Source organism: Mustela lutreola, chromosome 2 (genome assembly GCF_030435805.1).
Source record: "Mustela lutreola isolate mMusLut2 chromosome 2, mMusLut2.pri, whole genome shotgun sequence".
In the NCBI taxonomy this organism is placed as follows: Eukaryota; Metazoa; Chordata; class Mammalia; order Carnivora; family Mustelidae; genus Mustela; species Mustela lutreola.
The window spans coordinates 153,595,132-153,610,886 of NC_081291.1; positions in this window are offsets into that span (position 1 = coordinate 153,595,132).

Here is a 15,755-nt window from a genome sequence, read left to right on the forward strand (position 1 = left end):
AGTAATCCTATGCGACCATAGGTGAAACAATGAGAAACATAATAATTTAAACTTATTTAATCCCCCATCAATTAGTTAAATTGAACCTCATGTAGATTGAGTCAACTATTCAGTCAGCCTGAGCGACTTTTGCTTAGGAAAGGCCAGATTTTAAACCAGAATTTTCACTTATATCTGGACTAGTATAGTCATAACTTACAATTTAGCAACATTATATATTTAATTCATTCTAAGAAGATACTGAATTCATTTTCAAGGTTTTGGTCTGACTTTTTTTCGTAACTGTTTTTTATTTTTTAAGATTGATTTTATTTATTTATTTATTTAAGTGAGAGAGAGAAGGAGAGTGAGAAGAGAGAGAGCATGAGCAGTGGGGAGGGGCAGACGGAGAGGGAGAAGCAGAATCCCCACTGAGCAGGGAGCCTGATCCTGGGCTGGATCCGAGGATCCTGGGACCATGACCTGAGCCAAAAGCAGACACTTAACTCACCTAGCCAATAAGGTGCCCTTTCATAATTGTTTTTAGTATTATATTACAGTATACAATTAGCATACTCTTTATTTATAAGCTGCCAGTATATCTTCATTAAATGGCTGTAAGATTGTTCATCTACGAAGATCATACATTATGGGGAAAATGTACCATTGACCCTCTAGCAATGAACTGCAAGAGTCTACTTACACACGAAATTTTATCAATAAATATATTACAGTACTATAAATATAGTATTTCCTTTTTGAATTGGTACTTGCATTTCTTCACTCTAAGTTAAGCACCCAAACTTCAGCTAAGAAGCTGAGACAGGATGCAATACACACTCAACAGGCCTAAATGTAAATCTGCTCCAAGCATGGCCTTCTCAGTCAACGACAACATCCTATCTTCTAGTTGCTTCAAGTTCAAACATTGTTCTCTCATACCGCAAGTGTAATTATTCATTCTCTCTATCAAAAACACATCTAGATTCTGATGACTTCTCACCACCTCCATAAACACCATACTTGTCCAAGCATGGATACTGCAACAGCCACTAAGTGGTTTTTCTTGCTCCCACATAACCCCCCATCCCCCATGCAATTCTGATACAAGAAGCAGAGTGGTCCTTTTAAGTTAAATATCAGATGATTTTATTGCTTAAATCAGATTCTCTCACAGCTCCCCATTTATTCAATATAAAAGTCAAAATCCTTTTAATTGCCCCAAAGACCTTACAAAGCCTTATCTCCTTTTAGGTTCCTTCCCTTCCATCTATAGTAGCTTACTTGTTGATTATGGAACTATCTAGGAAACTGCTCGAGGGCCTTGGCTCTGGTGCATTCCTCGCACTCAAAAGCTCTTCCAAAAATATCCTGGCATGTAATTATATGAAAAATTATCTTAAATTTAGAATTAAGGCAAAAAATTAACAGGTGGGTGTTATGTCCTTTCAATGCCATGTGGGAGCATTATTTAACAGACCCACCAGAAGATAATTTGAAGGAATTATTTTGCTTGATTCAAGGTTTACTTTTTATTATTGACTATGGACAAATAAAGATTTAGTGAAGATTTACTAAAGTTACAGATAGCTTATAGCCCAGAAGACATTAACTAGTTTTGTAACTAACAAGTTTATTCTAATATTTCTTACTAAGTCACCTAGAAATTTCAAGCTCTGCAAAATGCTCTTTGATGAGTGGATCTTACTAATCCCCTCAATTAAATAATAATTGAAATAAAGGGCACCTGGTTGTTGCCGTTAGTTAAGTGACCAACTCTTGATTTTGGCTCAGGTCATGATCAAGGTTGTGAGTTTGAGACCCAAGTCTGGTTCTGCATTGGGCGTGGAGCCTGCTTAACATTCTCTCCCTCTCCCTCTGTCCCACCCTTGTTCCTGTGCATGTGTGTTCTCTCTCTGTCTCTTTCCCTCTCTCTTAAAAAGAAAGAAAGAGAGAAAGAGAGAGAGAGAGAAAGGGAGAGAGAGAGAGAGTGAGAAGGAAGGAAATAAATCTTTGGCATATGCACATTTATATTTGTATGGAAGCCATGTCTTAATTAAAAAAAAAAAAACTATAGTTTGATAAAAAGTTATCTTCTTCAAATATCTGTATAGAAATCACCATAGTAAGTCCAAAAGTTAGTTATCCTTATTTTAAAAATTGCTCTGCACCCATCTTTAGCTCCTCTTATCTATTTTCCTTGTTATTTTCTTTCAAAGCACTTTTCAGCTTCTAACACACTATATAATTGGCTGTTATATTGTGTTTATTTCCTTTTTCCTTCCTGTCAGAACATAAGCTCTGAAAGAGTGTATTTTTTTTTTCATTTTGCTCACCAATGTACAGCTAGTTCTGCTATAACACAATATACATGTTCTTAAAATCACCATATTAGGCAAAATAGTACAATGAAAACTATAAGATTTGTGGGGAAAATGGGGTTAAGAGCACAAAATGGGGTTAAAAAACTTTGTCAGTGACACATTTAACAAATTTAATACTGATTTCTACATATTAAATGGTATATGCACCACAATAAAGTAAAAGCACTTTTCTTTGAAGAGAACTGAAGTTTGCTTGTGGAAGCGGCCTTTAGAGGAGTTGCAGCTGGTGTGATCCTGTGAAGTTGTGGGAGGAGGTTTATCTGAATTGGATGGCAAATTATCACACTAGATGTGGGATGTCCAGGGTAGGCCATATTAATTTGAAAAAGCATATTCAATGTTTTATTAAAATTTTACATTTTTAAAACAATGACCCAAAACAACTATGGTTATTTTTAAATAAACTCCATAAATGAAAATATTTCTTAAATTTCTGATGATATTGACACAATAAACTCTCAGTTTCCCCTAAGGCTAATTATCCTAGATGAAAAGGAAAATTTTAAGTTATCAAAAAGGGCATGGATTTTGAAATAATAATAATGACTTTTTTTTTTTTTTTTTTTAAGAGAGCGAGCATGAGCTGGGTTTGGGAGAAGGGACAGAGAGACTGAGAGAATCTGAAGCAGGCTTCATACCCAGTCTGGAAAACAACACATTGCTTGATTTCATGTCCCTGAGATCAGGACCTGAGCCAAAATCAAAAGTCGGATGCTTAACCAACTAAGCCACCAAGGTGCCCACAAATAACTCTTCTTGTGTAGTGTATGAAACATCACTTTAATTAGAACTGGTTTCCTATACCTGAGTGACTGCAGCCCAAATAATCAACAACTATAAAAATATATATTGTGAAATAAATGTGAATAAAACAATCATTATGGCTGGAGGTTTATTCACTACCTTGATTAGATCCTGGTATAGAGACCAAGAAACCTTTCATTTAAGAGATTTTTGTTCTCAAGAAACAAAGACATTGATAAGATTATTTCCTCAAGCATTTGTCATATGCTGCCTGCCAATGAATCAGTATAAAAATTCTCATTAACATCTTCTACCCAATATAAAACACACAATCCAGACTTTCAGATATTCAACTTTCTTCTCTTTCTCTTCTAGGTAGTAGAAGGAAATGCTTGAACAGTAAGTCAATATACAGTTTAGAGAAAACTAAAGACCACAGAGTACCTGCACTCACTGTGTGATTCTAGATGGTTAAAAACCAAACATTGGTGTTCAGAGGACAGCTCTGAATATTACAATGCCTACCATCCACTTCCACTCCAACAGAAAACACATGTCATTTCCACAACCATGCTAAATAAATATGCTAACTAAATAAGAACAGATGGCTTATCAATAAATGCAACCTAGCCCTGCCTTTCATTAGCATGTCAACTTAAGACCATCCTAATTAGGAGTCCTGGAGTAGCTACTGAACACAATATAGTGTAGTTTCACTTGGATATATTTACCTTCTATCATCAGTTGGTAGCGATGTTTGAATTTATGTGTTCAGAATTAAAATACACACTGTCTTCTCATAATGGAATTTATATTCTACATTTCTAATTTGTAGAGATTACCTGTACTCCTTTTAAAGGATTTTATTTTATGTTTCAAACTTTCTAGAACTAACAAGCCTAATTCTTCTATAGCAAGTACACAGTGTTATGCTGCTGATGATGGTAGAAAGACTTGTGAAAAGGTAGATAGAAATAAAATCATGTATAAAGGAAAATGCCCCACTTAAGCACTGTCCTTGTAGATAACAGAAATGATTATTGAGTGTCGCCACAACTGGCTTGAAAAAGCTGAAACCAAGAAAGGACCATGAACTTTTGGTGATTCTGGGATACCAGATGTGAACCGGATCTAATGATCTGAAGACCTTATTTTACTCAATGAATAACAGAACATATTTCATCCAACTGTGTACACTTACACTTTTATCTCACACTATTAAGAGTGCTAATTTTTCATTCTTAATCAGCATTACTACCATGAACACTACCCTCCTTTATCAATTAAAATTCCTCTAGTTTTCCCCTTAACAAACTGCACAGTGAATTTCTTCACTGACCAGTATTCCCTTGTCTGACAAATTAATAATTAGATTCATTATAAAGTTGTTTTTAGTTCTTGTGGTCTTTATGTTATTTCTTGTGATCTTTAGTATTTTTGATGAAAGTGAACTATGAATTCATAATAAAGTAATCACTTTTAAAAATAATTTTATTTTTATAGTGAGTATTTTTGCATTTTAAGCACTTTATTCCCATGAAATTAAACTATGACTGAAAATCCAATATACTGTATACTACTGCTAGCATCTGACATTATGCTGATTTCTATTATTTTGTAAAATACTACATAATTTCTATGTGTCGCATAATTAATATGTTGTAGCTAAAAATAGGTTTATCCTTATTAATTGAAACACTGTAATATAAGTGGCACATTTATCATAGGTTTTAATTATTTGACAGATTTCCTAGCTGCTAATTTCAAGCTACTAAAGCCATATTAAAAAAAAAAAAAAGAACAAATAGTAGAAGCCAAAGTGAAGAAGGTTTTACTAAGAGGAAAGCAGTGCTTTCTGTTTTCCTTCTGAAGTGATAGTATTATTAAATTCTGAACTTCTTTTTAATGTGTCAAGGAGACTTGGAGAATGGATAGTAAAGGCATTCTCTTTGGTTTTTTTTATTACTCATATAGGAAATATAAAAGAGATGAGGTTATCTTTAGACATGAATTCTGAAGGTATTACACAATGCCATTTAACATTACCTATGATTTATTTAATTTGCTATTCTTTTTTTATTAAATTTTTTAAAAAAGGTTTTGTTTATTTATTTGACAGAGAGAGATCACAAGTAGGCAGAGAGGCAGGCTGAGTAAGAGGGAGAAACAGGCTGCCCGCTGAGCAGAGAGCCTGCTGCAAGTCTTGATTCCAGGACCCCGAGATCAAGACCTAAGCCGAAGGCAGAGGCTTAACCCACTGAGCCACCCAGGTGCCCCTCATTTGCTATTTTTCTTATTGTTAAGACAATGTATGCTCATTTAAAGAAATTTAAAACAAAACAGCTATATAATCAGAGAATTCAGCTTCTCCCTAGACTATAGAAAGCTTGAAAGAATATTATTCTCATGCTAGCAAGAAGAAATAAATAAATTCAAAATTATAGATTTCCTTGAAGCCTCTTAGAGTTGAGGTTCACAGGGAAGGAAGTATCCTGAAATGAAGGACAAGAGACTCCTCAAATATAGACTAGCTGCAAGCTGGCTCACCTGTGACAGAGCTCTGATGGAAGAGGGGACAGGTCAGAAAAGCAGATGAGAAGAAATCAGACCAAATTGCCAACGGATTGCAGATGGTCAAGTCTGAGCAAAGTTAGAGGATAAGGTATAGGGCTAGAGATCTCTGAGGATAACCTGCAGACAAAAGAACAGTTTGTACTCTCTACAGGCTTTTCTTCATGGTCCTGCATGGGGTGCTAAAGACAAGAATGGTAAAGGATGAGACAGTAGGTAGAGGCAGCCTCTGTTTTCTATACAGATGTAGACTTTCTAAATATGTAAAGAGTAAGAATTTCACCAAAAAGATATATGGATGGGAAAAGCCCACAAAAAGCTGCTCAACATCAGTATTCATTGGGGGAAAGCAAATTAAAGAACATTGGAATACCAGAACATAGGTCTTAGTTTGGAAAAATGTGAAGAAACAATAATACCAATGTCTGATAAATATCAGAACAATTGGAGCTCGCATACTTCACTTGTGGGAATGCTAAATAAAACACCATTTAGGAAAAACACTCTGACTGGGTTCTTACAGACAGAGGTAAAAATTTACTTCATATATTCCCACTCTTAGATATTTGTCCAGGATAAATGAAAATTTATATTTATACAAAAACCTACACAGTAAGGTCTTCAGAAGTTTTATTCAAAAATCACACACACAAAAAAAACCTGGACACAACCTAAATGGTCTAGGTTACAACCTGTAAATGTATAGATAAACTGGTACATCCATATGATAGATTTCTAATCAGACATAAAGGGAATGATCAATTGGTACAGACTACGATATTGATGAGTCTCAAATTGATTATGGTAAGTAAAGAAGCCAGACTAAAAAGGTGTATATTTCTAATTCTTTTCTACGACATATAATTTTTTTTAAAGATTTATTTATTTGACAGAGAGAAATCACAAGTAGACAGAGAGGCAGCCAGAGAGAGAGAGAGAGAGGGAAGCAGGCTCCCTGCTGAGCAGAGAGCCCGATACGGGACTTGATCCCAGGACCCTGAGATCATGACCTGAGTCGAAGGCAGCGGCTTAATCCACTGAGCCACCCAGGCGCCCCTCTACGACATATACTTTTTTATATGTTATTCTGGAAAAGACAAAGCTTGAGGGAAAGAAAACAGATCAGTGATTTTCAATGAAGGAATGAAGAAAAGAGAATAAAAGGGAACAAGGGAACATTTGGGGTGACAGAATATTCCATATATTTTTTAAAGATTTTATTTATTTATTTGAGAGAGGCACAGAGAGTACAAGCAGGGGAGGGGCAGAAGTTGAAGTAGAAGGAAAAGCAGACTCCCTGCTGAGCTGGAGCCCAGCACCTGGGCTTGATCCCAGGACCCTGAGATCATGAGCCCAAGTAAGATGCTTAACTGACTGAGCCACCCAGGTGCCCTTCTATATTTTGATTGTTGGTATGGTTATATAATTATATGCCTATATCAAAACTCACAGAACTCTACATTAAAAAGGATGAATTTTACTCAATGAAATTATACCTCAATAAACTCGACTTTAAAAATAGTTATCACTTGGGGTGTCTGGATAACTTAGTCAGTTAAGCATCTGCCTTCGGCTCAGGTCATGATCCCAGAGTCCCGGTATGGAGTCCTGGGATCCAGCCCCATATCAGGCTCCCTGCTCAGCACGGAGTCTGTTTCTCCCTCTCCATCTGCCCCTCGCCTTGCTTCTTCTCTCTCTCGCTCACTCTTTCTCTCAAATAAATAAATAAAATCTAAAATAAGTAGTTCTCACTTATCAATTTATAGCTGTTTGATGGCCAATATGAATTACGGACTTATATACATGCATATATCAACTAATAGTCACCTACTTATTTGCACTTTATGTTCAATATATCCTTCAAATTAATGTTCAAGCATTAATTTATTTCATCTTCAAAATAACCTTATAAGGAAGGTACTACTGTTGTTGTCATTTTTTTTTGGACAAACTAAGTCTCAAGAGGTTATGTAACTCACCCAAGATCATTGAGTCTGTCAGTGACAATGTAATGGTTTGAAGACAAAAAATCTGGGGCCAAAGGTCAAGCCCATAATCCCATTAAATAGTTACATAGTCATATGTATTTATATACAATTATATATAACCATATGTAGTTATGTATGTGCAAAGTTATGTATTTCTTTAATATTGTCATAAACCAAATAATTTTGGAAATTTGAAGATGAAGAGTCCTGTAATATAAATTATATAATACTAAGAAATCAAGGGAGAAAAACAGAAAAAAATATGTATATATTAGATTCTCATTATCTGGAGTAGTTATGTTCTACAAAGTCTCCACATTGAGTTAGCAAATGTTGAATCACTGTCCCTAGAAGAAACACAAGGTTAGGTGCTTACAAACTTCTGATCACATTTCCATTAACTAATCAATGTATAACCTTGTTTCTAGGATATCTATTTAAAAAATATATTTCAAAAATCCTGGAGGAGAGCACAGGCATAAATAACTTTGATATCAGCTGTAACAACATTTTTCTAGATATGTCTCCTGAGGCAAGGGAAATAAAAGCAAAAAATACATTTTTGGGGCTACATCAAAATAAAAATCTTCTGCACAGCAAAGGAAACAATCAAAGAAACTAAAAGGCAAACTACAGGATGGAAGATGTTTGCAAATGACATATCTGATAAAGGGTTACTATCCAAAATGCATAATAAATTTATTGAACTCAATAAAAAAAAAAAAGTAAAAAATGGGCAGAAGACATGAGCAGATACTTCTCCAAAGAAGACATCCAGATGGCCAAACACACACATGAAAAGATGTTCAATATCACTCATCATCATGGAAGTGCAAACAAAACAATAATGAGCTATGAATTTATACCTGTCAAAATAGCTAAAATTAAAAACACAAGAAACAAGTGCAAGGATGTGGAAGTAAGGGTGTGGAGAAAAATGAACCCTTTTGTGCTCTTGGTGGGAATGCAAACTGTTGTAGCCACTGTGGAAAACAGTATGGAGGTTCCTAAAAAAAGTTAAAAATAAAACTGCTCTATCACCTAGCAATCAGACCACTGGATATTTATTAAAAAAACAAAACAAAACACTAATTCAAATGGATACATATGACCCTATTTTTATAGCAGCATTATTTGAAAGAGCCAAATTACAGAAGCAGCCTAAGTGTCCATCAGTAGACAGATGGATAGAGGAGGTGGTACATATATACAATGGGATATTATTCAGCCATAAAAAAGGAATGGAATATTATCATTTGCAACAACACGGATGGAGCTAGAGAGGATAATGCTAAGTGAAATAAGTCAGTCAGAGAAAGACAAACACCATATGATTTCACTCATATATGTGGAATTTAAGGACAAAACAAATGAACAAAGAAAGAAAAAAGAGACAAATCAAGAAACAGACTCTTAACTATAGAGAACAAACTGATGGTTACCAAATAGGAAGTGGGTTGGGGGGTTGGTGGAAATAGGTTATGAGGATTAAGGAGTGCACTTGTGATGAGTATTGAGTAATGGTTAGAATTGCTGAATCACTATATTGTACACCTGTAACTAATAAAACACCGTATGTTACCCATACAGGAATTAAAAAAAAAAAACCTTAGTAAATAATTATTTCAAACATTTTGTTGATTCATTAATATTGAACTCGCAGGCCAAAACACTTTAACTCATGCCCAAATAAAGCTCATCTAACAGTCAAATTTTCTCTGTCAGGTACATCATAGCTTTCTCATAATTAGAAACACTAGACAGCATTTTGTATTATGCTCAGGAGTCACTTTAAACATCAAAATCACCAACAAAAAGCACAAGAATGAGAAAATAGGGCAATATAGTGAAAATGATACTTATTTACAGTATGAGACTTGATAAAGAAGTCAGAACTTCACCTTGTTCAACTTCACATGGGAACTTTTGACTGTGGAAATTCATATTTTTAACCACTCTGCATATGCACATGTCAGAGCTGACCAAGAAAGCACTTCAAGTACTGATTTCAGGTTACAAATGCATTTTAGTGAGTAGGAGAATTGGTACATAAATCTGCTAATCTATTTATGTATCTGAGTAAAAACAATTAGAGAAAATCTTCCATATCTATAGTAGGACTCTATTACTAATGTGAATATTCTATGCTTTCCATTATATAAATATTATGTAATTAATAAAGTATACCGTAGTGGTAAATGTTATTAACTGAAATTTAATAAAAATAAAGGATCTAACCAAGTGAACCAGAAAGAATTGCCAAATGCATTTTTTGAGTAAGATGAATGTCCCTTATTACCAAGTCAGCTTGAGCTCAACAACCCATAAGCAAGGGAAGTTCTCGCATGGGCAGAATCTGCTATTGCTGTTTCCTCTCAAAGGATTAGTCCTATGAATGCCAATTTCCTAAGAAAGTAAGTCAGTATAGTCAAGAATATTTGAGTGAAACAGAAAAATATAGTAGTGCTTATTAATTAAAGGAATTTTCTCTGTTTTGAGAGAAACACAAATCTTTGCTGCTTTTTTAGCAACCTGTTGAGTTCTACCTCCTATCTCAAGCTCTAGAAACACAACTGAAAGTATTATTAGCCTCAATAGTCTGATATAGAACTGACTATAATTCAACTTGCAATTTGTATAAAAATTTTGAGTCTTTCTCCATCTTCATGGACATGACCATAAGAAAATTATTCAGCTGTTCAGTTGAATTTTCTGATATGCATAGAAAACACATAATTTTAAAAATCATGCTTATGGTTGCCTAAATTTAAGACAAGAATGTGTTTGGTGACCTTGATATGAAACAGTTTCTGTGGACTGGTCAGCATGAGATGAAATGAAAAGTGAATAAGAAGTGAAGAAATGTATATAATTAAAAAAAAAAAAGCAAAACAAAACAACAAAAAACTACCTTTCCAATCATTTTACAAATTTATTAAAAGTGATAGAGAAAAAAGAATCATGATGGAAACGCTTGCATTTTGTTTTTAGTTTTGATGGTTTGTTTTTGTTTTAAGCTTTGGAGACATTATTCTGTTTATGAGGATTGACTTAGAGAAAAAAGGAGAAAAGAAAAAATATACAAGAATTCATCCAAACAAACTGCAGAAGAAAAGCAGTCACTGTTAATTCTAGTTCAATCAAATAACAATCAAATACTGTAATAAGTATCAATTTTAGATAGTCTGCTAAAAATTAAACTGAAGAAAGGCAATATAAAACCTTTTCAGTATGAAGAAACATTATCACGTGGCTACACTAGAACTAAATTAAGAAAAGTAATTTTCATGTTAGCATTTTATATTGTATTTTTCAATAGTTTCCAAAAATAAAGTGAGAATATGTGAATAACTCTGAAATATTGAATTGTGCTATTTATTTAATAAACATTTATTTTTCACTAAATCAATTTGAGAATTTATTAATTTATTATATTTTATTTATTTATTCCTCTATAATTTAGTCACTTTTTTCTTTTATTTTTTTCTTTTTTAAGTTTTTATTGAGATTCCAGTTTGTTAACATACAGTGTACTACTTTTTGAAGTGGTAGAATTTTGTGATTCATCATTCATATTCAACACTGAGTGCTCATCACCACAAGTATCTTCCCTCATCCCTATCACCTATTTAACTTGCACCCCCACCCCTCCTCTGGCAAACCTGACTTTGTTCTTTAAAATTAAGAGTCTGTTTTATGGTTTACCTTAGAATAATCACTTTTTTTTTTTTTTTAATAAAGGGCTCTAACCATGTCATGGAGGCTTTATTATCAAGTAGATTGTTGTGCACAGACAGCAGAAAGCTATTTAAACACAGGCACAGTTCACAGTTTGTGAACTATCTTTTGCCACTATTATGATAAATCTAATAAACTGAACTATTATGTCCCTTTTGACTACAATATTAGCATGGCTGAAGAGCCATGCTAATTAGCAAAGTAAATTTGTCTTAAGTAACGGTGACTTAGGAGGTTTTGATTGAAGTGATGAATACCCAAGACATTTTACATCTTGGATTTGGTCTAGGGATGGGCCAGGAGACAAGTGTCCATGAATATTTTCATATTTCTGCATAAAACCCAGAGTTTATGAGCAACGGACAAAGGTTAAAAGATGACTAAAGAGCATATATGCCTTGAAAGTTAGTGATAAAGTGAAAGTGAATTCCTCTAAAGAGAATAAGACTTAATCTCCCCCAGAGCCATTTGTTACATTTTAGGAGTGAATTTAGAGCCCCATCTCTTACCTCTGTCTATCCCCAGACATTTGTTTATGTCTTTCATTCTCCCTCTTTCTTCTTTCTCCCTTCTCTTCTTTCTCCTCTCTCTCTCTCTCTCTCTCTCATTCCCTTCCTCCATCCCTCCTTCCCTAAACATCAAAGAGGAGGTACATGCCACCCAACCCCACATCACATTTAAATCTCATACTTTCAGCAGTTGCTCTCCTGCATTGCACCCCCATTGCATATGCAGGGTAACATAAGGCTCACATCCCTTGAGGATCGGGTCCCTGGAAACTTACACTAAAATGTTCTGTGAGTAATAAACTGTCTGTTCTCTGATCCAGAGACTTCATGTTTTCTATCAGAATATAAACTGCAATTACTGGAGTTACTGGTTTCTTGACAAAGGGCATCAGAGAGAAGGGCTCAAAATGGAAGCCCTCATTATTTATTTATTATTTATTTATTTATTTATTTGACAGAGAGAGAGAAACAACAAGAGAAGAAACACAAGCAGATGGAGTGGGAAGAGGGAGAAGGAGGCCTCCCGATGAGTGGGGAGCCCCATGAGGGGCTCCATCTCAGGACCCTGGGATCATGACCTGAGCTGAAGGCAGTTATTTAACTACTGAGCCACCCAGGTACCCCCGGAAGCCCTCATTTTTTTTGTGATGAAGATCTTGCCTCTGAGTGAAAACAATTACACAGAGAATTAAGCCAACATCTTTACATTTTTGGCTGAGATTTCTCATGCCCTGCAAAATTCTATTCAAGTTATTTCCACTCCTGATTTGCCTAGCTCCTCCACCTAATTCTCATGTGGTTTCATGGCTAGGTATTTTCAGCCCTGGAAACTATGTGAACATATGTGTCTTGTATGATTTTGGTTTGAGATTAGGAAAAAGTAAATGTGTGGGTAGTTTCCTTGGGTTTTCCTTAGATTCTTGTATATTACATTTTGTTCCCTATTTAGAATACTCTTTCTCTAAATGTTTCTTTTTACCTCTGTGTTTCTTGAAGTGGAAACCTTACTGACTCCTCTGTCATTTCTACAACCCCCTCTTGCTTAACTAATTCATTCTTAGTGTCCCCAATTCCACCATATTCTTGACAACAGCGTTTCTTTAAAATAGTTTTAACCTATGAGATGGAGTATGTTGGGTAGTTGTCATCAATAAAAAATAGACGTACAATAGATGATAACTTATGACATTTAAAAATAAACTTAATAATATTAGATTCACACCAAATTATAATACCTATTTTCTTAATACAACACTGAAAATAAAATATTTTAATAATTTCAAAGAAGTAATTAATTTTATAGATTTAGTATTCATTTTAAAATAATCAAATTTTAAATATAAATCACCACCTAATTCTTCATTTGATAAAACTGACTGCAACACTTTACAACTTGTTAACACAGACCTCACACATCATAGGTTCCTTAAATATTGATAGTGTGAATAAAATTGAAAGATACTGTTCTTAATAGTCAGCAAAGCTGTTTAACAAACCTAAAGGGACCTGATTTTTTCTGGATATAATATCTGTCCTAATAGGACTGTAACACTTTCATGAGTCATATTACAAATCTCTGCCCCAAGTAAGTAAACATTTTTTATTATGTTGTTTAGGTTTGGTCTGATCACCCTATACTCCATTTTGTTTTTGTTTTTGCTTTTGAGTGATGACCCTGTACTCTTCAGGCCAGCTCATGCTTGGGACAACAATTCCTGCAACTTTGCTCAGAGTACAAAGAGTGATTAAAAGACTAAACTCTGGGGGCGCCTGGGTTGCTCAGTGGGTTAAGCCTCTGCCTTCAGCTCAGGTCATGATCTCAGGGTCTTGGGATCAAACCCCACATGGGGCTCTTTGCTCCGCAGGAAGCCTGCTTCTCCATCTCTCTCTGCCTCTGCTCTGCTTACCTGTGATCTCTCTCTGTCAAATAAATAAATAAAATCTTAAAAAAAAAAAAAAAAGACTAAACTCTAGACCCAACCTTACAAATATAATAGAAGTAAATTAGGTAAGTTTATTTACAAAACACAGGAGGAAAACAAATAAGTCAAGTAAAAGTAGGATGATATTAAATCTAATAATATGACAAGGACATATTCTAGGATTTGGGATCCCATGCTTGTAAACATTCATTCCACCCATGAAGAAATCAGTTTCTTTCTATTCCAAAATATGCCCAACTGCACTTGGAATCAATATACCATAATATCCAGAAGGTATTTTATTCCAAGGGGAAAGTTAAGATGGAAGGAATAATAGCAACTCCATTAAAAAATTTGAGGAGCAGCTGACTACTTCATGTCAATGTTGAGGCTCTGATGAAAGTCTTACCATTCATAGGCTTAGGTATTTAGTGTGAATGACATTAAAATAACTATCATGATCCAAACTTTTTAATCAAAACTTACATTATTAGTAGAAGGAAAAGTTGCATTTGTCACCAAAAAGAGTTTCATTTTTCACTTAACTCAATTTATCTCTCTCTTTTTTTTTTTCCCTGCAAATTTGGTAGGGCTGCTGTAATTATTTCTTTTCCATGAATGAAAGTCAGTGAGAATACTGTAGGATCATTAATCACTGAGCTGGAGCCAACACTATATCTGATCTGCTGGTCTTGAAATGACTCTAGTGCAGGTCGAGCACTTAGAGAAAGTCTGGGAACACCTACCATCTTTTAAGCTTATTGCTTGCTTAAGGAGAAACTGTGCAGATCTGTTTCAGGGCACTGGTTTTCCCTTCTACATCATGTATAGCTCCGTGGTGATGCTTCCTGCTCCTGTTTTTTTCACTTCCTCTTCAGAAATCCTCCTTTCAGATATAGTTTATTCACATTTCCATTAAAATTTCTTAAAAAGGGAGTAAGCAGATGCATACAAACTCAAGGTGCGATATACAGCACGAAAAACAAATGTTGCTGTGCTATATTATAAAGAACAAGGAACAAAGACAAGGACATAGGATAAATAAGGATTTATACATATGGACTATTTGCCAGCTGGTAAGTAGTGTTTTATTGTGTATTATGGTAAAGGTTAAGAGTGCAGACTTTAAAGCAAGAGGAACTGATCAAGGTGATAATATAATTATATATCAGGATGGCTTACCTAAAGGAGATAAGGACAAACTATTAAATGAAACTCTGGAAGGGGAGGAGTCAAGATGGCGGAGAAATAGCAGGCCGAGACTAGATCAGGTAGCAAGAGATCAGCTATATAGCTTATCTAAACATTGTAAACACCTACAAATCCAACAGGAGATTGGAGAGAAGAAGAACAACAATTCTAGAAACAGAAAATCAACCACTTTCTGAAGGCAGAACGGGCAGAGATGTGACTCCAAAGCAATGGGAAGATAGACCACGGTGAGGAGGGGCCAGCTCCTGGAAAGTGGCAGAGTAACAGAGCACTAAATCAGGACTTTTTTTTTTTTTTTTTTTTTTACCAGAGAGAGAGCACAAACAGATGAAATGACAGGCAGAGGGAGAGAAAGAAGCAGGCTCCCGTTGAGCAGAGAGCCCGATGTGGGACTCGATCCCAGGACCCTAGGACCATGACCTGAGCTGAAGGCAGAGGCTTAACCCTCTGAGCCACCCAGGTGCCCCTAAATCAGGACTTTTAAAAGTCTATTCTGCTGAGGGGCATCACTCCAGAGGCTAAAATGGGTAAAGCCAACGAGGGGTCAGCGTGGCTCCAGGTCCCTCAGGGTCACAGAAGGATTGGGGGTGTCTGAGTGTCACAGAGCTTGCAGGTATTAGAATGGGAAAGCCAGCTACAGAGACAGAGCTGAGGAGTGAGCTCTCAGTTCGGGGTGACCTTGAACTGGTTGCAGCCTGGGTGAGCTCG